Raw genomic sequence first — 26,473 nt, forward strand, 5'->3', positions numbered from 1 at the left:
CGAGGGTCCACAAAATTATTTGCTGTGAATAATGGTGCTGTTTAATTATCAATGACCTATTTACATTGAACCCTTGGGTCCGTAGGTGGCATCCTTGAGCAGTTTTTGTAAAAACAACATTTTTAAGTCACTGTTATAAGTCAGGGCAGGCTAGCAAAAGGGTAATTATCAAAACCACACACACACACACACACACACACACACACACACACACACACACACACACACAACACACACATTCTGGTTTCCATGTTTTGTGGGGACATTCCATAGACGTAATGCATACAAACTGTATATTCTATTCCTCTTACCTACCCTTCTCCTATTCACATTTTCAAGAAACATCATTTTGTTTGATTTATAAGCTTGTTTCCTCATGGGGAATATATAAAAATACTGGTATTTCAATCTTTGTGGGGACAATTGGTCCCCATAACGTGATAATTACCAGGTACACACACACACACACACAGGGAAGTGTAAGCAGTTTAAAGTGGCAAACAACACTCTGTGCTTGAAATACCACCACCACACGGCAATAAAACCACTGTAGCCTCTGAACCCGGGGTCTGTCAGCCTGAAATAAACGAAAGAAAAAGACAATTAACTAAATATACTTAACAAAACAAATTATACAAGAACCAAATAATAATAAAAATTTATTTCAAAGATGTTGAGGAGTCAACTCACAGTTGGTAACAATCACGGAGAGAAATCACTGAATAACTTTTCAGGGGTCTGCAACTTTAACATCAATAGAGCCATTTTGGCCTTTGTCTAACAAAAATCCTGAGAGCCACAAAACTTATTTGATCCCTAATTTTAAAGATAACATGCCATGGCATAATATGTTTAGGCTATTTATAGAAGAACTATAGTTTGTTGCATTTATGAAATTACAGAACCACAAAAAGGAAATTATTTATATTTGATTGCTGTTTGTGACAAAGGAAAACAGCTAATTCTAATGAACATTAGAAAAAACAATGGCACTTGTAATTTTACTTTCAAACTAAATTGCAGGGTTGTTTAAGTCCTTTCCTTTTTTGTGGAAAATTAAAGAAACAGCAGCCCACTAAAACAATGTAAAACAGCTGCTGCCTATTAGAAAGAGCCCTCGGCAAGCGTGAGAGACATTCGGGCCAGTAAAAAGTATTGTCACTTGCCCGATCGGGTCAAGGCTTCACCCTCAGTCACTAAAATATATTTTCATCAATGTATATTATTTAACATCTTGGAAGCAGACTTATACTTGTGTTAAACACGACGAAAGAAACAATGCAATATTTTGCACAGTTTGCTGTCAGTTTACAGGTAAAGCAAGTTGGGAGCCTTTTTTCGTTGGAACACGTCTGTTGTATCATATTTGACTTTTGAATTATTATTTTTCAATATGTGACAATGACATTTTTTATTGGGGCCAGTGAAAATTTTGGCAGGGCAAGTGAAAACCTGAACCACTGGCCCGACCGGACCAGTTAAAAAAATCATTTGCGTTGAGCCCTGGTAATGCAGTACTGTTAATAGCCATTTATCAGGTGATGAGTATCATTAGGCTACTGCTTAGCTAAAATGCTGAAAATGTTACTGTTGAAATCAAACGCACAAAATAAATGTACTATGAATCTGTAATGAACTAATATCAAGGTAATCATTCGCACACAGACACACACACACACACACACACACACACACACACACATAGGTTACAATAGACTTTTTCAATCTCTGTCATTTTTTTGATAAACAGCGTTGTAAAGAGTCCGTCACAGTCAGTTATTATTCGTCATTTCATGTTTAAATTATTTTCATTTCTGTTCACATGTCCATTTCTAATCATAAACTTACAAGACGAGCATACAAGTCAAATGTGTTTATTTATTTGTTTAGAAAACAGATAAACGGAGACCGTGCATCACTTTACATGTTTAACATTACATAAAGCAGATGAATGAATGCTTTTTTTCTCACAGTGACAGCGGAGGCGATAAAACACGCGAGCTGTATGCTGAACAGGCAAATATGAACAAATCCAAAACACTACTGCGATTAAAATATCAATAAACGTGTAAAAAATCTGAATTGAACTAAACTCATTTGAAACCATCTTGTGTAATAAACGCATGAAGGCAGATTAATGCAGACTCTTGTCATTAGATTTTGTATCTTTACCTTAGACAGGCGTCTGGTTGCAGCGCTCCTGTAGTGTTTAACTTCAGCAGCCATGAGCAGATCAATCAGTGTATGACATCAAAATATCGCGAGAATGTTTAGAAACCAGGGCGTCATTTGAGCAACACACTGCCACCAACTGGACATGTATAGGAATTACATTCTCAAGTTAAGTTGTATGGTCAATCTGCCAAAATGGCGTTCAGTTTTTTCTTTATCCTGCTTAAAATTTTCTCCGTCAAAGACTTTTCGTTTAACGCGACGAACACACTCAAAAAGAGACACCAAAGTTGTCTAATCACGGGCTCGTACGTTTCTTTTTGCTTTTATAGCAATAGCACAAGCATATTTTTTCCCCTCACAACAGACTAAGTGCATACAGTCCATTAGCTCAATATGCACGGTTCGTGAAGTTTCCTTAACAACAGTGGTTTTCTTGTGGGTGCTTTTTTAAACTCTACAACAACAAAACTAACAACAACAAGTTGACCAACCCACGGAATATACCCGATTATATGAGCTCTGGCTCTCATAATGTCCACGCAACACAAGCTCAAACGCGCCACAAAATTTCATGTTGTGCACGTCTCTCACGCATTTAGACTTTAAAACGGCAAACGGAAAAAAATAAAACTCAAGACTTACATGATATCCAGCTAGCCAACTCTGTTTGCCATGAGAAGTGGTGGAGCACACAGACTGCCATCATTTGACTCTGTTGGTTGATCTGGTCCAAGATTCTTAATCCGTTAATTATTCATCAATTAAATACCTTGTATAGTTTGATTTTGTAATGATAAAAGCATATTTTCTCAAGATATTTCACTGATCAGTACTGTAGCTATCAGTTAACACAGCAATCTGCAACGCGGTAATAAGACTCTGAGAACAGTCCAATCACAGGAGGTAAAAACATTAAAAGCAATATCGATTCACTTTCAACATAAGTGGGAGGGTTTGGGGTGCACAGTCCTGCGCCCCAGGGCAGATCCGAAACCAGCCAATTACAGCTCAACCTCAGGTCACATGTTTTTACCCTTTTTATTGACCTACATAGACACTCATTAGGGGTGCGCCCCAGACACACAAACATGACACACAACAAACTCAGTTTTGATTTGAATTTTTTTTAAATAAATTATTACATGACTAACAGTGAAATAGTACAACTAAACGATTTTATTTTTTATTATTTTCCACTATATATTTAACTTTTTGGTAACATGTTAAAGTAGCTTTCCTCTCTGAACAACTTCAAGTGGCCAGCCGCCACCCATACATCTTAATCAGCTATGTCGGCCAGTTCAATTTTAAGATCTGGTTGACTTACGCATGTAAATGCAGCCATGTTCAACAGGGATGAATCGACATTCTGGGGAGTGACAGGGAAGGATAAAGTGTTTTTATTCCTCTCTGAACTCACAGAAAATTTCCCTAAATGCAGTTTGTATTGCAATGATTGCACAGTGTAAATAGTCATAATTAATCTGACTTTGTGCTTCTTTGAACTCTTCTCAAGAGGGAAAGTGTACCCCTCTGTACATCTCTGGCAAACACATCTTGCGCTTGAATGCCAAAACCTCCTTCAGCATCTGAAGGACTGTGCTTCCTTTTCCCTGACATTTATTCAGCATGTTAATGTGCACTGTCATATCTACCATAAAGTGCTGCTTCTCCAGGCAATCTGGCTGTTCCAGTTCGGGATAGATGAGTCCTTTACTTTCCAGGAATGTTTTCACGTGTTCCAGACAAGCAGCAAACCGTTTCAGGACCTCTCCCCTGGACAGCCACCAGACTTTGTTATGCTGCAGGAATCTGAATACTCACTTTCAACTTCTTCTTATAGTGAACAGAACTGTCGGTGGTTTAACCGTTTTGCCATTATTTAGTTAATTATCTGAATAACAAGGTTCATCACCTCTTTGCATTCCGGGGGAAATGTTTGAGCACACAGGGCTTCTTGATGCAGAATGCAGTGAAAAGTCAGCAGCTTTCTTTCTAGCGACCTCTGCAGTAAAGTCACAAACCCCTTCTGTCCTTCTCTATCCGTAGCTATTTACGCCATGTGGTTACTGTTTATTTTTTTGGCTCTAAGCAATCCAATATAGCCTCACACATATCCTGTTCCCATGTTTAACCTTTAAGCAGGATGAGCTAAATGATTTCTTCCTGTGGCCCTGCAGGGTTCACGTATCTGCAGAACAGCGCTAATTGCTCAATATTGTTGACTTCTTTTGATGCATCACAGGCGATTGAGTATGCTGGAGCAGAATTAATGTCCATAATTTGTTGAGTGGTGATGTTTGCTGCCATCTTTAGGTTTCTTTCCTTGACAGTTTTTGCAGACAGAGGCATCTCTAATTTTCTGAATAATTTCATGTTTGTTTTTGAAGTCCGAGAATAGACGCTCTGATATTTGTATAAACGATTCTTTGATATATTCACCGTCTGTGAATGGCTTTCCACATCGGACAATCTCCCGAGCAGCAACAAAACTAGCAGCTGTAATTGAGTTTGTAGATTTGATCCACTTGTTGAAAGTATGTTCACTGCTCTGCTCAGCTTTCCGCAGCAATTCCAAAATTACTTTTTCATTCATCTCAAGCTTTGTACTTTTTGGCAAATGGAAATGTCTTTTTACATAAGATTTTTTGTTGTTTGCTAATTTTTGGCCACATACAGTGCCTTGTAAAAGTATTCATAACCACTGCACTTATCACATATCACAAAGCACTGTACAATCCGTCATCCGGAACTGGAAAGAGTATGGCACAACTGCAAACCTACCAAGACATGGCCGTCCTAAACTGACAGGCCTTGCAAGGACAGCATTAATCAGAGAAGCAGCTCTGGAGGAGCTGCAGAGATCCACAGCTCAGGTGGGAGAATCTGTCCACAGGACAACTATTAGTCGTGCACTCCACAAATCTGGTCTTTATGGAAGAGTGGCTAGAAGAAAGCCATTGTTGAAAGAAAGCCATAAAAAAATCCTGTTTGCAGTTTGCGACAAGCCATTCGGGGGACACGGCAAGCATGTGGAAGAAGGTGCTCTGGTCAGATGAGAACAAAATTGAACTTTTTGGCCTAAATTCAAAACGTTATGTGTGGCAGAAACCTAACACTGGACATCACCCTGAACACACCATCCCCACCGTGAAACATTGGTGGTGGCAGCATCATGTTGTGGGGATGCTTTTCTTCAGCAGGGACAGAGTTGAAGGGAAGATAGATGGAGCCAAATACAGGGCAATCTTAGATGAAAACCTGTTAGAGTCTCCAAAATACTTGAGACTGGGGCGGATGTTCACCTTCCAGCAATACAATGACCCTTAACATACAGCCAGAGCTACAATGGAGTGGTTCAGATCAAAGCATATTCATGTGTTAGAATGGCCCAGTCAAAGTCCAGACCTAAATCCAATTGAGAATCTGTGGCAAGACTTAAAAATCGCTGTTCACAGATGCGCACCATCAAATCTGACAGAGCTTGAGCTATTTTGCAAAGAAGAATGGGCAAAAATTTCACTCTCTAGATGTGCAAAGCTGGTAGAGACAAAAGACTTGCAACTGTAATTGCAGCGAAAGGTGGTTCAACAAAGTATTGACTTAATGGGGCTGAATACAAATGCACATCACACTTTTCAGATATTTATTTGTAAAAATATTTGGACACCATTTTTTCATTTTCCTTCCACTTCACAATAATGTGCCACTTTGTGTTGTTCTATCACATTAAATCCTAATAAAATAAATTTTAGTTTGTGGTTGTAAGGTGTCAAAATGTGGAAAAGTTCAGTGGTTATGAGTACTTTTGCAAGGCACTGTATCAAGCAGACAGGTAAGCCAGCATCATCAGCAGTGAAGGCAAATTAAACTGTCCATGATGGATTAAACATTCTATTTTCTTCTGAAACTTTTTTTTTATAGATTTATCCATATCTTACCGGGATCACAGTTATTCACAGCATGTGGCGACGTGAACAGAGTTGACGAATTAATTTGAAACATTTTTGATCGAAAAAAAGTTAAAATAAAAAATATTCCAAAGAAAACAATTCAATTCAATAAAAACAATGTTTTTTTGAATTTATTAAAGCTTCAAGGAGGGAGCCACTGCAGAGGCATGAAAAAGCCATGTGCGCCTCTGGATTTCCATAATGACCACATGCCTGCAACGCAATCGCTTACTGTTAAAAACAGAAACTTAATTAACTTAAAATGTTAATAAAATAAAATAAAGCAACTATATATACCGGATAATGATCACTGAAACACAAATCATACAGTAGCTCACAGTATACGTCACCACAGCTTACACACATGAATGAAAACACGCATCTAGAACAAAAAAACGAGATAACGTAACCGGCATAACGCCAATGCTGACAAATAATCCAATTCAACATAACTGGGGGTTAATTACAGCCTGCACACTATCGTGATGCCTCAACAAAACGATATTCCAGCTGTATATACGGTTTACTAAAATGCCCAAAAAGCACTGCAACATTAGCCTTTTAACATACCTTTTACAGAAAACATCAAGGAGCGGAGCATATCCAGGTAATTACAGTCTTCAAATAAACCACACTGTAAAAATTTGCTTTAATTATGCAGCTGGTTGCCAGTAACTTCCTGTAGAAGATAAAGACGGAAAATGTTTATTGTTCATTTAACTTTGAACAAACTGCTGCCAGTAATGTAATGATAAGTGTTAACAGATAATACTGTAATTTCTACAGACATTGAATGCTGTTAGGCTACCATTAATTACATGGGAGGGAACGTACCCTACCACATTAACATCTGCGTTTAGTGAATGTAGGAATTCTGACCGTGCACATCATTCCCACATTGTCTTTAATATCACAACATCTGTCCACTAACTAAATCATCAGGCAACAGTTTGTTAAGAAGCCCTCATCCTTGTCAGATGCTCAGGCCCCACACCCCTTTGAAATAAATAAGAATTGGCCTTGGGGATGTAAGTAATCCATTGTGTGTAGTGTTTCCTCTAGGATTTTTCCAGCTGTGGTGGTGGCCGCACATGGGTGATATATGCCTGGTGGTTAAACCTCCCCAGAGGCAATTCCAGCTTTGAAGGACATCCCGGGTTTAGCCCAGACCATATTAAATACAGGGATCACTCAAAGAGTGTATAAAGTGTATAATAAGGTGATATGTAGCATATAAAAGTGTACTCACCTAATTGCGGCGGGTGGCAGAAGTGTCATTAGAACTTTAATCTTTCCTCTCAAGTAGATTTTTGCACGCAAGTTTTACTCAGACATGACCTGAATGAGCTGATGATGTCACAGAACCGCCAAATTTAGATTTTAAACCGCTGCGCCGAAGGAATAACGATCAAGTGATAAAAAACCTACAATACTGTATACCTACTGTATAACCATCTTATATCTACTATGTACCATACAACAACCAAACTCTTTTATTTTAATATACAGAACGTCTAAAACATAAACAGAACATCTAAAACTAAATATAAATGTTGTTACGTTTCCCCCATGGTCTAGGGGTTGGGGAAGGTAACTGTTTTTGGTGAAGAGAGAGCGAGACCTCTGGCTCTAGGTCCCAAGGCACACACTCAGTTAAAAGAAAACACAAGTCAGGATTAAAGCCCAAATTTATTTTTTTATTTTTTTTAGGTATTCAGGGCTTAAAGCAAAACTTGAAGGATACAGCCAAAATAACAAACAAAAAAGGAGTCTTCCTAATTTTAAACCTCTGCCTTCCCTTAGAACAAAAATAAATTAACAAAAAAAAAAAAAAACAATGTACTTCCCTGACTCCCCTCTCTAAAAATTAAACAGGAGAAAAGGATTAAAACTAAAAGTGAACGGCTTCTCCCTCCTTCAATAGGGTCAAGTCTTTGTTAAATAGTACAAAGAATAATTACTAAACAGAAGCAAACAAACAAAATGATAACTATTCTGAATCACAACTGTTTTCAGGCTCACCAGCCCTTTTACACAACTTTCATCACTTTAGGGTAATGCTGCACATGGTAAGCATGAAATTCACACAACTCTTTAAGTTAGGATCACCTACTACTACTACGTTTATATAACACTGAAGAAAACCACTGCTTTTGCGTTGGGACCTCAGAGTGCAGACCAGGAACACCTCCAGCCTTTCTCTCTCTCACACTCTGGGCCTGGAGAACTCAGGATTAAATAGTCTCCTTAACGAGCACACTGATGATTTTCAGGTGGCACTGCTTACCCTGCAAGCAGACAGTGGGAGGAGTGGAAAACAAGCAGGAGAAAACAGCACATTATCAATGATAAAATAAAAACACCACCTTTAACAATATAATAAACGTCTTCAAGGACGTAACACCCCCACCATTAAGTGTTTTGTTTCATCGTCAAAAACAGGATCAAAAAGAAACAAGACATGTCATCTGACCAACAGTATATTGTACTCGAGTTATCGAGTTACTTTTCAGCACCCTCAACACGGGACAGCGCATCAGCGATCACATTCTCTGATCCTTTTACATGGTGTATATCAACATTATATTCTTGATCTTTCTGACACTTTGAAAACTTCTTTGAGAAGTAATTCAACTGGGTGATCAATTTTGTATTGATCCTCCTGTAATAAAACTGCCCCTACACCCGTAGCGCTGGCATCGACTTGTACAGTAGTTTAAAAGGTTTGTCAAACTCAGGAGCAGAGAGGACAGGAGCGTTGCTTAAAAGATCTTTAGCTGCATCAAAAGCGAGCGAGCATTCGCTACACCATTTAAACTTCCTAGTAGTGATGGGCAGTCCGGCTCTTTTCATAGATTCTGCTCTTCTGGCTCGGCTCCCTTAGAAGAGCCGGCTCCCCTACCTGCGTCTGAAGATTCGGCTCTGCTCGTTCGCTACAAAGAATCAGCTCTTAGAGCCGCTCGTTCGCGAACGACCCATCACTACTTCCTAGAAGTACTTAGAAGATCTGTGAGGGGAGACACTTTTACAGAGAAGTTTTTACAAAATGCCCAATAAAATCCTGCCATTCCAAGGAATCGGCGTAGCTCTCGTTTGTTAGTGGGTGGTGGAAACTGTAGAATTGCTTCCACTTTTGCCGTGACAGGTTTTACACATCCCTGTCCTACACATTTTCCCAGATAAGTTACTATCGCCTTTCCAAATTCACACTTTTCCACATTCAGAGTTAGCGAGGCTGCTTCTAACCTTCTGAACACTTCATCAAGCGTCTTCAAATGAGCTTCCCAACTGTGGGAGTAGATAACGACATCATCGATGTAGATCTCACAATTCGTAATGCCAGCTAGGACTTTTTGCATTAGACGCTGGAAAGTTGCGGGTGCGTTACGCATGCCAAAAGCTAAAACTTTATATTGCATGAAATGGTCTGGTGTCACAAAGGCGGATATTTCAGAGGCACGGGTGGTTAGAGGCACTTGCCAATACCCTTTGAGAAGATCTAGTTTGGTTACATAATTTGCAGAACCCACCCGGTCTACACAATCTTCCATGCGTGGCAAGGGAAATGAATCAGCCTTAGTTACTTTATTTACCTTACGGTAGTCAGTGCCAAAACGAAATGAAGAATTTGGCTTAGGCACAAGGAGACAAGGCGAACTCCATGGGCTATTACTAGGAATAGCAAGATCATGCTGTAACATATACTCAACCTCGTCCTGCATTATTTTGCATTTTTGAGGATTAACCCTGTATGCATGTTGCTTTATTGGTGTAGAATTACCAACATCAATATCGTGGGTTAACACAGAAGTTCTCCCTGGTAAGTCAGAAAAGACAGAGGGATGTTTGTAGATGCACTGTAATAGCTCATTACGCTGACAATCAGTTAAATGTGAAATTATTTCGGGTAACTTTTGCAAGCTGGCAGAGTTTTTGAGTTTTACCTCTAAGCTAGTTGGGAGTTTATCTCTTAAACCATCCTCAATAGGACAATAAGTAGCAATGGAGGCAGGAACAGCAGCAGTGGGAGCAACACTCGAACCAGTTTCACTCGCTTTCACACTACGAGTTAAGTACCGCTTCATCATGTTAACGTGACACACACGTTTTCGCCTCTGCCTGTCTGGTGTAATGATTACATAGTCAGTGTCGCTTAACTTTTGTTCAACGGTGTAGGGTCCTGAAAATTTTGCATCAAACACTGAACCTGGAACTGGTAGAAGGACAAGAACATGATCACCAGGACTAAATGTTCGATTAACACTTTTCTTGTCATAGCGTGATTTCATTTTCGTCTGGGTAGTCTGTAACTGCTTCTTGGCAACCTCCCAGGCCTTATGAAGACGTTCTCGAAAAGAACTGACATAATCTATAACCAATACAGGTGCCCGTTTAACTGACAGCATTTGCTCGCTTAACAACTTTAACGGACCATGAATTGCATGCCCAAAAACAAGGTCAGCTGGACTGAATCCAGTCGATTCCTGCACAGCCTCTCGTACTGCGAACATGAGGAAAGAAAGCCCTTCATCCCATTCCTTTCCTGTCTCAAGACAATATGCACGAATCATGCTCTTTAAAGTTTGATGATGTCGCTCGAGCGCGCCTTGTGATTCATGATGGTATGCGCTCGACATACGGTGAGACACACCCATTGCAGCTAGAGTTTGCGCAAACGCTTTAGATGTAAAATTAGACCCTTGGTCTGTCTGGATCTCTTTTGGCAGACCAAACGTGGTGCAGAACTTTACAAGTGCTTTAACAACAGCATGTGATTTAATCGTGCGCAGGGGAACTGCTTGGGGAAATTTATTGGCTGTGCACATAATAGTTAACACATACTGGAAACCAGTCTTTGTTTTGGGCAATGGGCCCACACAATCTAAAACTAACCTTTCAAAAGCCTCATCCATTACCGGCACAGGGTGTAAAGGAGCAATTGGGACCTTTTGATTCGGTTTACCGGCTTTTTGACATACAGTACATGTTCTACAAAACTCTACAACAGAAGCTTTGCAACCTGGCCAAAAGAAGTATTTGGTTACACGGCGAAAGGTTTTGTTAACCCCCAAGTGACTAGCGAGCACATTTTCGTGTGCAAGCTGAAGCACCTGCTGACGATACACCGAAGGCAGAACTATTTGACGGACCTCGCCATACTCAGCAGCATCATCACCGACAGGTCTCCACTTTCGCATAAGTACGCCATCTTCACAAAAATAGGCTATTCTTTCACCAGATAATTGCTTGTAATCAACTGCAGCTTCAAAACAGAAAACTAGCGTAGGATCGGATTTCTGTGCCTCACCTAATTGATCCTTACCAAAATAAAGCTTCTCTTGTATGGTTTCAATTTTGTCACTGGACTGGGCAATCTCAGGCTTAACTAGCAACTCGCAGGTGACAGGTTCAGTAGGACTTTGCATAAATGAGTCCGCAAGATCGATAACATCCTCTAATTTCTTTGCTTGGGCACGGGTTACAGCGCATGCAGGAAAGGTGGTTGTCAAATGTGGTAAATTAGAGACATTCACAGGGTTTTCGTTAATCACAATAGGTCTAGGGAAAACTTGGGCTCCTGCTTAATCGTTACCCATTATTAGACCTATCCCTTCTACTGGTAACTGGGAACGTACCCCAAGGTTAACAATTCCATTCACAAGATCAGATTTACTTGATGGAGAGGAACACTTTCACATCCCATTTCAATGCCTCGTATAAGGACGTCTGTACCAATATATGAACTCTGCGAAAACGGAAGCAAATCCTGAAGGATAAATGATTGTGCTGACCCAGTGTCGCGTAAGATTACTATAGGGAGATGTTCAGTATCAGGTAAAGATACGGACCCAGAAAAAAGAAAAGGCAATATTGATTTATCCTTTACTCCTGACATGGTCTGCACAAGTGCGACTTTCTTAGTTCTGCTCTCAGCATTTTTGTTCTTCCACGCCTGACAGTCAACAATTAAATGTCCTGGATCAAGGCAATAGAAACAAACCCGTTTATCTTTACCACTTAAAGGAACGGGTTTACCGTCTGCACGAGTACTCTCTTTAGACGTGCAAGAAAACCCACGCGTAAACTCTCGTGTCACCGGATTTCGAAGAGGGGCATTAGGTGAACGGACAGAAGGAAAAACATTTTTGTGCGTCAGGACAAATTCGTCCGCCACTATAGCAGCATCTACTAACGCCAGTACCTTCTGTTCATTAAGGTGTACAACTACTGCCTCCGGTAGACATCCTTTAAAGTCTTCTAGCAGGACCAACTCCTGCAATTGTTCAAAAGTATTAACATTGCTAGAGAAACACCACTTCTCAAACAATACACGTTTCTCTCGCGCAAATTCAACATATGTCTGTCTTGAGGTTTTCACATGCTTACGAAACTTTTGCCGGTACGCCTCATGGACCAGTTTGTATGCTCGCAGAACTGCAGCTTTAACGACGTCATAATCGAGACTCTGTTCAATTGGCAGAGACGCACAGATTTCTTGCGCTTTACCGGATAAAGTACATTGCAGCAGCAATGCCCACATGTCGACTGGCCATCTTAGCTTTGAAGTGACGCGCTCAAAGGCTGTAAAATACGCATCTACTTCTGACTCTCTAAAAGGAGGTACAAGCTTAATGTACTTGCTAACGTCAAAGTCAGCATGACCTCCTACAGGAGCAGAGTTAGGACTAGGAATTATAGGTTTACCCATCTCTTCCGCCTGTAATTGTAAAGCGCAAAGTCTCGCTCAGTTTCTGCTTCCAGAACTCTGAGTTTTAAATGCTGGTTTTCATTTTCCTTGGCTTTAAGTTTTAGCAAGATTTCTAGCTCTTTCAAACGCATTGGGTCACTGTGTTCTTTACCGTCACCCCCTTTAGGGGAACTCAGCCCAGATGCAGCTCCCTCCACATCTTCAGCTGATTCGTCCTCATCATCTCCAGGCAGAATTTGAGCACGTACCAACTGATCATAGAGAGATTCTTTGATTACTTTCTTTTTCGCCTCCTTCGCAACTCTTAAGTTATAGAAATCAGCGATTACAAGTAAATCTTTCTTTCTACACTTTTGAAAGACTTCAATACTAGGGGAAAGAGTAAATGATACTAAATCAAATTCCATCTTAAACACTTCAAAGACATTGAGTACCTCCTCCTGCGCACAAGTGTGAAAACATCAAAACAGACGTTACGCGAGAAAAGAGAATTGTACTCACCACATCGCATAAACGTTAGCAACGTATGACGAATGTTTAAAGAGAATGGACGAGCCCCCAATTGTTACGTTTCCCCCATGGTCTAGGGGTTGGGGAAGGTAACTGTTTTTGGTGAAGAGAGAGAGAGACCTCTGGCTCTAGGTCCCAAGGCACACACTCAGTTAAAAGAAAACACAAGTCAGGATTAAAGCCCAAATTGATTGATTTATTTTTTTAGGTATTCAGGGCTTAAAGCAAAACTTGAAGGATACAGCCAAAATAACAAACAAAAAAGGAGTCTTCCTAATTTTAAACCTCTGCCTTCCCTTAGAACAAAAATAAATTAACACAAAAAAAAAACAATGTACTTCCCTGACTCCCTCTCTAAAAATTAAACAGGAGAAAAGGATTAAAACTAAAAGTGAACGGCTTCTCCCTCCTTCAATAGGGTCAAGTCTTTGTTAAATAGTACAAAGAATAATTACTAAACAGAAGCAAACAAACAAAATGATAACTATTCTGAATCACAACTGTTTTCAGGCTCACCAGCCCTTTTACACAACTTTCAGCACTTTAGGGTAATGCTGCACATGGTAATAGTGATGGTCGTTTTCGAAGCACTGCTTCATGAGGCTTCGAAACATTTACGAATCTTTTGTTTCGAATCAGTGGTTCGGAGCTTGTTTCAAACTGGCCCAAGTCACATGATTTTAGCAAAAGAGGCTTCATTACGTCATAACTGTTTCGAAACGTTTCGAAAATCCAATGGTTCACCACTAGGGGGAGTTGATCACATGACCAGTGTCCAGTGCTGTAGTCCAGGGTATACGCAGGTATACGGCGTATACCCACTTCTTTTTCAGTCGGATTTGCGTATACCCACTTCTAAACAGTGATTTAGTGAGGGTATACGCAGGTATACGGCGTATTTCCACTTCTCTTGTAGCTAATCAAATCGCATGATGGAAATAAACGCAAATATACCCTGAAACACTCAGTAAAATAAGTAAGTTATGCGAGGAGGGCCGAGGCACCGGATATTTTTTAAATATGATTCCCCTAAACACCATTGGGCTAGGTTGCCGTCAATCTGACAATGCCCAACGCAATTGGATTAGAGAACTGTCAATCACTTCCTGGTTCACTGCCTGATATCATTAATAGGAAAGATTAAGCAAACTACTGCACCTTTTATTTCCAGAGTTTCAAACAACCTCGCAATGCTACATCCCCGTTTTTAGCTAGCAGTTTAAGCTAACAATAGTAATCAACATCAGTGTTGTTAGCCAGCAGCTCAGCTAACGATTGCCAAGCGCCCTAGTCCGCTCCATCCGCCTCCCGCACCCCGAGTCAGAGAGGATAGAGACAGAGATGCAGCCCGTCCCGCTACAGTTTCCATCGAAGACGTCAAACAAAGTGAGCACTTTTAAAATTACAGGAACTTGTAAATTATGTTAATAATTTATCGCAGATCTCGAATTATGATTTGGCCGGCCATCGCTGTATGTAAAAACTGCACTGACAATGAGTCTGTTTCAAATCATTAAATCAGTTATTTGTTATGTCATGTTTAGATAAGTGTTGCACAACCCAACTACAGTACTTGACTAAAATATATAAGCATCAATTTAGAAACCCTGCATTGGGTTAAGAGTGTCATATGTTGTCAAATGTATTTAAATACAGATAAAATACTGTTATTTTTATGTTTTTATGAAAATATTGAGGCTTTTATACAAAGTGACTTACAGTGCATTACAAAGTATACAGTATATTAAAGTTTGTTAGAACTATAACTAATAACTATTAACGCACCTCTTTGTGGCTTTAATGTCATAATGATCCTTAGTCTAAGAAATCAAGCATCAGAAATTAAGTGACAATGTGAAAATACTACGAGCCCATTTTGTGGTGATCTACTTGCAAGACTATTTACATGCTGTTTATAACAGAGGGTGTTTATCTATTGCTGGGACGCTTTAAAAAAAATTGGGGGCAAAATGTAGAGTATACCCACTTCTCCAGGCACCACTACACCACTGCCAGTGTCTAATAAGTTTAGGTGAACTCGGGTCAGTTTTATTACGAAAGTTCATAAAACATTCATCCTTCTAACTAATAACACTGCCATGTTGTCTACTTTTTGTTTATAGACAGATTTAATGACAAAAATGTGCATAATTAAAAGGGTAGTTAGCTTTATTCATTTGTTTGCCCTAAATAAAACTAAAAACACATAATACACTTTTAACTATGTCTTAATTAAGTTACATAATTTTTTAACATATTTTAATAAAAATCTTGCTATTATTTTGTAAAGAAAAGTGTAAAATGTTTGGACACATCTGCTTATACACTATTTTGACCAGCAGGGGTCACCAGCGTGTGTGGGTTTCGAACTGCTTCGAAAAACTGAATCAATTTTCGAAGCAATTGGTTCAATTGATTCGAAGCTTCGAAAAGCTTAGTTTCTCCCATCACTACATGGTAAGCATGAAATTCACACAACTCTTTAAGTTAGGATCACCTACTACTACTACGTTTATATAACACTGAAGAAAACCACTGCTTTTGCGTTGGGACCTCAGAGTGCAGACCAGGAACACCTCCAGCCTTTCTCTCTCTCACACTCTGGGCCTGGAGAACTCAGGATTAAATAGTCTCCTAAACGAGCACACTGATGATTTTCAGGTGGCACTGCTTACCCTGCAAGCAGACAGTGGGAGGAGTGAAAAACAAGCAGGAGAAAACAGCACATTATCAATGATAAAATAAAAACACCACCTTTAACAATATAATAAACGTCTTCAAGGACGTAACAATGTATTGCTGTCGGAGACTTGCCATTGGCTGTTGTAATTGAATAAATAGTGTAAGAAGTGTAAGAAAGGATTACAGGGGCTATTTTGGGGATGTTTTTCTAAATACTATTTTGTTTCATAGTATTATGTTTTATATTATTACATTTAATGTAATAATGCGTTAAATTATCTGATTAAAATTTGAAAGATACTTTTTCATGTTACCGTTGTAGAGATCAGTAGTTCTAGCCTGACGTTGTCATACTCAATTCTAGTCAGAATTTGAGTCTGATACCGCTCCATTGAGCTATAATTATGAGGCGTGTCTCAACCGAAAAATGCCTCTGCACTCAATTGGATAGACCTACGACCAATCAGAGCAACGGGGTGTGAGACGTATGTTGAAATGACGTATTTGCAGCTTGACCGAACTGCTAGTTATTTCGCTACGACACACACTACAAGTCTGAGTTTGCGAACGTACATCAACACCTACTATGTTTACAACATTTCATTTATATCACATTAAGTCATACAGTAAGACTATCTCTTACCATTTGTACATTAGTTGAACTTCATCCACGACGATACCCATTACGTTTGCTTGTTATATCCATCTCGTCGTGCACACCGAGTTGCATCGCCGTGATACCCATTTTAGTTGCTTCTTTAACTTGATCTTTCATAAGTGCGACAACTTTTGTCGAATCCCGTAGGATGGCAAAAACATCAACAAATGCCTTGCTCGCGTTTCTCTGTTCCTCTTTTAAAATCAATGCTCTGTCGATATCTTTTAGAACAGACTCAATGTCAGAGTCCACACATCTGATTTCTACCGCGGCAGCCATTTCGTTGTAAACAACAGATTCAACACACGCGCTCTTTGGTGACGTGGTTGATTTACGTTACTGATCATCTGTCCATCATCATATAAAGCCCGCCCTGACAATTTGATTGGTTCGACCAGCTTTGGGTCGAGCATAGTAGCAACTCAACGGTGAAACTCCAGACCGATCTTCCCGTTCCTCAAAATGTTGTGGGCGGGGCTAAGATCGGCTGGCACCCAGGCTACAGTAGTTCCATTCCGGTAGTAAAATACTTTTCTCGTTAGCTCCTCCTTTACCTACCTGCTGCATATTCAACAGAGAGGAAGAATTGGAGTAGCCCATAGGCTACCGACAGCAAAGAAGCGTATTTTATAGGCTAGATTTTTGAAGACCTATCCCTATGTATATTTTTATTTGTAGATATTTTTTTAACAGGCTGTATGCAGGTAAGCAAAAGCACAATGAAATAAGGCAACTTGATTTCAGGGGTTTACATAGGCTATTGTCCGGTTCAGTCAAAATTTACGTGATGAGCCTTCAGGTGCCGCTTGAGGTTCCCACCTAGTTTGTGGCCACATTTACCGTCGTCTCCCAATATGCATTCCGTTTTTATTTTTGATGGATTATACTGAAAGAATGTCCATAAATAATCTCGTCATTTCCGTTTCTTGGCGTCACCGCCACGGTCCTTCGAACTCACCACAGCCGCAGGTGTGTGTTGTTGTTGTTGTTTGAAATCTGGTGCGCGTGTGCGGCATGGCTGTAGCCGGGTGGTGGGCGTGAGTGAGACTGTCGCTGCGTCCCAAACCGAATAATTCCATACTATATAGTAGGCAAAAAGCACTACTTCTCGTATTCTTTGCCTACTATATAGTATGGAAGTAGGCGGTTTGGGACGCAGCGAGAGTTGACTCAAAACAAGGACAGGAAGCGGCAGCATTGCTGATACTTTTTAGCTAAAAACAGACAGATTTCACGCAAAATTGGCAGAAATGACATGAATTGTGAACGTCAGACTTATAATAATTTTCGTTCCGTCTCGTCTCGTCAACGAAAACTCGAAAGCGTCTAGTCATGTTTTCGTCACCTTAGAGACATTTTTAGCTAATCATCGTCGCGTTAGCGTCATAAAAAATAGATACGTCAACGAAATCATTTCGTTGTCGTCATCGTTGACGAAAACAACACTGGTCTGGTTTCATATTTGTCAGTCAACTTTTCAAAATACATTCGGGGCTAAACTCAAAACATTCAGGGCTGAAGCCCCGGGAAAATCGCCTGGCACTGCCCCTGACTCTCCCCACCTGATCGTGGGTTCACACCAACCACGTTTGAGGCGTCAAATTCACGTGTACCGTGCCTAGTTTGCCGCTTGAACAGTTTGAGTTCACTCGCTTCATTTGCACGTGAGAGCTGTACGTGAAATCTAGTCATCGAGACATTCACGCAGAAATTGGAAGGGGCTTCTGCGACTCCGCTCGCTTCCTGTTATCACGTTACTACTAGAGCAAGCTCCTGATTGGTTAACACCTCGAGACCTCCAGACGTGCGTCAACGCATCTTCACATTGACTCAACATTGAAATCACTGGTGTGAACGCAGCATTAGAATCAAGTGCATTCACACACAGACCACTTGATGATGTTTTTGATAAATTAATACAACCAACCATCATTGACAAAACAAAATGCATTTATTTGTGTTGTTTTAACACATCTTGTGTTGTCCTTTTTATTTATTTGAACACAAAATCAACATAAAAGGCCTATAAGCAGCATTGCTAAATGTGCTCACGCGCAAAGAGACTTTGTGTTTACGTGCTTTTTTAAGAGCACCTATTTCATTTCTAAAAAAAACGTTATTTTGTGTATTTGGTATAATACAACGTATTCGCGTGGTTTTCATTCTCTTCCTGAAACGCACAGATTTGAAAAGCTGTGTCCCTGATTGGCCAGCTAATCTGTACGTTGTGACTGGCCTGAATACCTTTGAAATCAGCCGGAAATATGACGCTCCTTACCATGTTTGAAAGATTCACCCACAATGCAATGCTGACAGTCTGTGAGTCCAAAGCAGGAGGAATTAAGTTAATGCCAGTCTTACATCACCAATCCCAAGAAGGAAACTGTTGCCTACAATCGTTGTACAAAAGTTGTAGTCCAAGAAAAGAGATTTACGTTGGGGTTTCTACCTTTCGCATATCGCTAACATGTATTAATACACACTGCGTTTATAAGTATGAGTGTGTGTCCATTTAAGTATGTATGTGGATCTGTGCCCTTCGGAAAACAGCTCACTTTAACATCATCTTGCGCTCAGATTGTTTAAAATGGCTTAAATGTACATATTTGCAAGGTTTAGAAACACGTGCAAATGATAAACTTTCTATATTAATAATTATTTATTTCTGAATGATGCGTGTTTGATCGATTATTATTAAAGAGATTATAATCATTTATGCGTGATTTCTTCGGCTTACACATAATAATTTTATGTCTCTTCTTACTGGTTGGGTCAGCTGTCAATATAAGTGGCCCAGGGCCACCCTTCCCCAAATGTAGTCTCCCCACGCTCTTAATGATGTGAGTGGCGTCGCTATAAACCTCTATAAATGGCTGTGTGGTATCAATTTAATGTGACGCCCTCAGCTGCGGCTGTTGTGGGCATACATTTTTTCTGTATTATCTTTGAAAAATGCTACATCCAATCTTTAACTTGTTTAACGCAGACCTAAGCTCCCTGTTTCCCTGCAAATAATTCTGCACTGTCATTCTGCTCTTAGTCTCTTAGCAGCTGTTTCTTTTTGTTCTCTGTATTCCTCCTCTTCCACAGCTGCTGGCTCTTCATAATGCCCTTTGCTCTTTTTCTGCATTTCCTGCTTCTGCTTGATCCCCATATCTCTGTTATTCTGCAACTTCTTGGACTTCCGAGTGAGAAAGCCATATGAGATGGACGAGTCTCATCCAGACAGGGCAAGGAGCCCATCTCATATGGCTTTCCTTTGGGAAGACAAAAGTATCTATATTGAAACAAATTATTATATGAGAATTCCCCATGCTTCCATCACAATGATAAAAATAATTCTAGTTCTGGGTGGGTTACACCTTGAAATATTTAAGTGCTTTATTTTGATCACATTGACTCAGCTTACTTTAGCTTAACTTGGCTTTCTTACTTTGCTCCAATGTTAATGCAGAGGAACATATGACTTCTCGTCTCGGGAACAGAACAAAATGAAAACACATAATCCTTTGCTTACTGAAGTTTATACACTTACCTGAATGAAAATGCCTGGAACCCAAAACATAGATACACATAATAAAGGCTAGATGGAGGTCGACGTCCAGAGCTGGCGGCCATCTTGTCACAGTCAGCTCGCTCACTCGTAACATTGTGTTTTAATGGTGCATGTACTTTTTAAATAACCATAACTGATTTTCAAACTGTTTGGTTTGTTATAAACGTCAGAGATGTATTTATGACTAATAATAATGTTCATGACACATGTTCAAGCATCCTGAAATATAGCCACGTTAATAATGTTTGTAGAAACCAAACCATTTGTAAACCATTTGCTTATATTAGGGCTGGGTATGGATTCAGATGTTCCAGATCGATTCGATTTCGATTCACAAGCTATCGATTCGATTCCGATTCTCGATTACATTTCGATTTCGGTTCTCATGTAGGTTTTTATACTCGATTCTCGATTCAACTCAATGAATATAGATTTAATACAAATACTATATTAATAAAAAAGAACAGTGAACAGCAGTTTACAAGTGGGTAATTAATAAAAAGAAATTAAAAGCCACAAGTCTTGCTTGCGAAATCTAAAATGCTTCCATTCCTCCGTTTAATGTTTGCGGAAATAAATATGGAAAAAAAAATCGATTCTGCTCTTTGAGAATGTATATATATATATATATATATATATATATACATATATATATATATATATATATATACATATACATATATATATATATATATACATATACATATATATATATATATATATATATATATATTTATATATATATATATATATATATATATATATATATATATATATATATATATATATATATATATATATATATATATATATACATATATATATATACATATATGCATACACATATACATATACATACATACATATACATATATATACATATACATATATACATATATACATATACATACATACATACATACATATACATATATATTATACATACACATACATACACATACATACATATGTACATATACATATCGGACCGATCCAATTCCGATATGTGCGTTAGCCGTGGTTGTTACGGACAAGCTATTAAAAGGGTATTGCTGCTTCATTACATCATGTAAACCTTTTTTATAAATGAACTACACAGATGTCATCTATGTGTTAATGTACACTTCAACTTGTACTTTGATGTGTTCGCTTTGCTGTTGCTGTGGAATCTGAATGCATTTAATGAGCTTAGTAATATAGTAAAATACAGTGCAGAGCCGAATCATGCCGCCGTTTTCATATGAGATTTAAATGAGACTAAAGCGATCACTAATTCGTTTACAGTTTGGGGAATAAATTACAATCTTTAGTGGGGCTGGGCAGAAATTTCGGAGGACAAAAGCCTACCTTAAGAGCTTATAATGCAATCTGTATTATTTGCAAAAAATTCTTACTGGCAAAGATCACTGTTCATGTCCAGGAGGGAGCTGTACGTGTTTGGCAGAAGAGAGGTTGCTGAGAACAGTGGAGACAGACAGTGGTGGGGTTTGTGTGGAGAAAAGCAGAGACTTTGGCTAAATTTTTGTGCGAATGATCTTTTCTGCACCACTGGTGTAACTAACGTTTCACTGTTTGTTTATTTCCTTGCGGCTTTGCTCTCATGTTAATGTACCACACTCACTCGCGGCGGCTCTGCTTGCTATATTTAACTTTCAGTGTTGAGCTACGCACGCATATGCAGTAATGCATGACATGATCCACTCTAAACTCAAATGGGGGGCACATTCATGCAGATGCAATAGTAAGGTTAACACTCTTCATGGGAATATACTGAAAAACACAAATGATTAAATGGAATATCCAATTAAACAAAATTTAGATAGGCTTCTGGAAATCTTGATGATTATCAAGGGCAAAAAGTGGCAGCTCACTATGTACACCCTTTTATACTTAGCCCCTGCAGAGAGCTGTGTATCTAGTTGGTTGGAGCTAACCTCTGAAGGGCTGCGAACCTCCAGAAACATGGTTTGAATACCTTTGTGACAGTACATAAAAAATATACAAAACTTGTACAGTTTTTCCGTTATGGTCCATTAACATGTTTACTTGAGGTATTTGCCCATTAAGGGGGTTATGAATGCCAGAGATTTTTGTCATTTTGACCATTTTTTCAAGACCACAGAACTGTTTTGTTGTGTCTGGTTATGAAAGAGATTAATTATTGAGATTAACTCGAAGCAGCACTCTTAAAATTTTTTTATCTGTTTCAACCCATGGGTGGGTCAAATATGGAAAACCCAAATGTTCTCTTAAAAAAAGTTCAGAAGTTACAAAATATGGAATACATGTATATCTGTTTTTACAGCTGCTCAGTCTCAGTAGATTTTGTCTTTAGATCCTCCTTAATTCACAATCCAGCTCCTTTAGTGTTGAGTCTAGTTGCCAGTTTTTTTAAGGGTCTTTTCAGTTCTTGACATCAGCAACATCAGTAATGCATGTTAAAATATTCACAAATTAATTTTTATCAAAACAAACGCAGCAGATATATTACTTGTTCATATGATATTTTCTCAGATGTATGACTTTTAGGATGTTCTTCTGTCATGTGGATGTCTAACAGCTAAATCCTAACTAAAACAAACATTTATTTTGTTTATATAATCCTAGGTCTTCACCATTCATTCTACCTACCTGGAAGGCGTTGTTGAATGCAACCAATGACTTAACAGCGGCAATCAAAAACCTACCTTATCTCACGGTAAGTCGTGTTATAGTCACAAAATATTTGATTCATTTATTTGTGTTATTAACACCATTTTCCGCTTCTTTCGTGCCATGAGCATGAATGTTTTTTTCATTTCACTCTGCACAATTTTCTATAAATAGTTTTTTTTGTCCGACTTTCTTTATCGTATCAATTTATATTTGTTTTTTATCTTTTTCCCCCCTATTTTTGTCTCTTGGGGTTAGAGTTGGTGTTTGGGTTAGGATGTCTTGAAGAACAATGTCGCACACCTGTAAGTTCCGGTTAGGTGCGTTGGATAAAGAGACAATAAAGTCCACCAAACATATATAAAAAAAGGGATATCCCGCACACTATTAACTTGCAAAATATTAAATTTTATTGCGACGTTTCGATCGTAAGATCTTCTTCAGGCATATGAACATGATTATGGTATCACAAAGTATTTCACTAGTTCGCCTGCGCATTCAGGTCTTAATGATTAATGGTAAACAAACTTGGCTTGCTGTCCTCGAAGGGAGCTCTGTACCTGAGCTCTGAACCTTCAGAGAGAGCGAACCTGAGGCTGGGGCTCGAGCCACAAGTTCAACCCCCTGCAACGGAACTGCAAAGAGGAAGAAAGAGAGAGTGAAGGAGGAGATGGGGAGGAGGAGGGATGTCGGAAAAGAAAGCAGCTGGACAGGAAGGCCTGAAGGCTGCCTTATATACGCCCATGATGATGATGATTGACAGGCCTGAATGTTTAGGCTCCTCCCGAACCTACGTTTAGAACTGCATTTAAAAATTCATAGACCAATCACATGAGACAATAGTCACCGACTAATCACAGTATCGGACCTTCAATGACCAATCACATTTGTCTACAATTCTTTTCATCACATCAACAACCTCAATATCATACACAAATCAGAAACAGTCTATAATGACAAAAGAAAAACATAAAAAACAGTACATACTGCATGACAATTTTGAATAAATAAGCATAATGCAAAATTCCATCAACAATTTTAAAAATACCTTTTTTTCAAGATTATAACATCACATTGAAAAGGGCTTCATCATTTAAACCAAGAGGCGATAATGTTTGTAGAGTGAAAATCCAAAATAATTCACGTCTCTGTAGGAGCATGTCAATGTCTCCGCCTCTCGGTGGCATAATCACTTTTTCTATCCCACAAAAGCTTAGAGAAGAGACATCATGACTCATGGCCATAAAGTGTGCCGTAACCGGATAGTTAATGTCTTTTCTTCGAATAGAGCTCTTGTGTTCACTAATTCTTTTTTTCAATTGGCGCATAGTTTTACCAACATAGCCTAAACCACACGGACAACGAATTAAATACATCACATGTGTAAAGGCACAAATCTTATTTAATTCGGTCTATTTTCACAAAACATTGGCATCTTTTGTCATCTGATCCTGAGCTTAGTTCTATTTTCCTTAACCCTCTTCTGATAGTGTACAAACGAGCAAAAAAATGTAAAAGATCATCAAGTACATGCCCGTTTTCAGAGTTGCACACACAGTCTTTCACAGAGAACTATTAGTCCATTACAAAATGGAAATTACCGGTGTGGTAATTGTGCCCAGTGCAATAACACGAAAAAAATGTCATTCTTTTGTCACCCTTGAACTGGGAAAAAAATCCACATTAATTCAGTGATAGTTTGTGCCTCTACACATGTGGTGTATTTAATTCGTTGTCCGTGTGGTTTAGGCTATGTTGGTAAAACTACGCGCCAATTGAAAAAAAGAATTAGTGAACACAAGAGCTCTATTCAAAGAAAAGACATTACCTATCCGGTTACGGCACACTTTATGGCTAATTTTCATTGTTTACACTATTGTCTTACCTGGTTCTCATCCGTGACAGTAAACACCGAAATATCTGAAACTGCTGACAATTTGTACAGACTGACCGTTGATGGAGATTGGGCAGTGAGGGGTGAGATTTTTTTACTGGGTGTCAATAATAATTTCCTTTGTTTTCATGATGTTGAGGAGGAGACGATTGTTTATACACAACTTGGTAAAATAGGCAACAGATTGGTGATGTGCATCAGCTGATTCCGTGCCAGTAAGAAGGGCGAGTAGCTGTGTCATCTAAATATATACAGTGTGTATAAAAAGGGGCTGAGGACACAGCCCTGACGGGCTCCAGTATTGACAGTAATAGTGGATGTTGTTATGTTGCTGTAATCTGTCACTAAGGAAATTGTGAATCAGGCAAATTAATAGAGGTGGTACATGGAGATTGTTAAGTTTAGTTATCATGATGTGGCATTGAATCGTATTGAATGCAGAGCTAAAGTCTATGAATAGAATCCTGGCATAATGGCTAGGAGTCCATATGTTGAAGAAGACATGCAACGGCATCCTCTGTTCCCATTTTGGCCTTGTGAGCAAACTGGTAAGGACCAGTTGTGGCAGACGACCGGAAGAATTATATTCAGTACCAGTTTCTTAAGGCATTTTGCTATTATAGAATAAGTGCTACTGGTCTGTAATGATTCAGTTCAGATGGGCATGGTTTCTTGGGAAAAGGGACAATGGTGGCTGTTTTCCAGAGAGAAGGGACTGTTGCTGTTATTAGTGACTCAACAAAAACATCACACTAATCCACAGCATTTTCCTGAGGTAGATACTATTGGACATGGTGGTAATTGAAACGTAGATGGCTTAGACAAAAGAAAGAAACAAACAAACACGACGACGACCCGACACCAACTTGACTCATGGGAAGGTACAAACTGTGTTGTCGCAGCAGAACATGTACATGCGCCAAACCCTGCGCATGTGAATGCGCCATTCACACACATGAGAATGCGTCAGCATTGTTCAAGGCTTAGGATATTAACACTCTGGGGTCGACGGTGGCGCGGGCGCCGCAAACTCTTTATTTTTCAATCACTCCGCAAAGAGACTTAAATTACTCTGCTGATTTTTGACATACAGATATGATTTATACATCATTTCAAACGTTAAAGTGTCTAGTTTTTTTCTGTCCACTCCCAATAAAAACAGAATGTTGTGCTTTTCGCAAAATTAAGAAAATAAACATGATGCACGTTCTGTTCTCTCTCCCTCAGTGAAGTCCTTTCAGAAACGCGTCAGAAAAATAAACTGTAACTTAACGAATACTTGGTGTAGAAACAAAAGATAAATGTCTACATAATGCTTGGAATGTCTCCTTTTAAATGATATAAGTGAAATTGAAAACAGATATTGTCATTCGGTGTAAACTGTATGAGAAGGAGGAGAAGTACCGTATTTCGCCAGTTACCTCATTATCTGTAATGAGATCGGATCGCCACACCCCCGCGCCATTGAAGTGAATGAGCAGAAACATCCATATGCATGACTCGTGCCTCCTGCAGTCAATGGATATGCAATCCACAATCCAGTCTCTCCATTCCTTGTTGTTCCATCCGATTGCACCAAACATGACATAAATCCTTATTTCCTTGCGTATGTGTGTCAGTATCTCCAGACGCGAGTGTTTTCTTTGTTCTTCCGTCAAACAGTTCACGCGATTGGAACACACAT

At 39.2% G+C, this 26,473-nt stretch overlaps 1 protein-coding gene across 6 annotated transcripts in view; it reads left to right on the forward strand.

Moving 5' to 3' along the window:
* LOC135773430 (uncharacterized) overlaps positions 1 to 26,473 on the forward strand; it is a 161,083-nt gene that overhangs the window by 48,983 nt on the left and 85,627 nt on the right. For 2 of the 6 annotated variants that reach the window (XM_065282994.2, XM_065282998.2), the window contains one exon: positions 22,851 to 22,941. The exons of the other annotated variants lie outside the window; for them this stretch is intronic. The gene's annotated coding sequence lies outside the window, so the exon portion shown is untranslated. The remainder of the gene's footprint in view (positions 1 to 22,850; positions 22,942 to 26,473) is intronic. 6 annotated transcript variants of the gene reach the window in all.

Source organism: Paramisgurnus dabryanus, chromosome 9 (assembly GCF_030506205.2).
Source record: "Paramisgurnus dabryanus chromosome 9, PD_genome_1.1, whole genome shotgun sequence".
Taxonomy (NCBI): Eukaryota; Metazoa; Chordata; class Actinopteri; order Cypriniformes; family Cobitidae; genus Paramisgurnus; species Paramisgurnus dabryanus.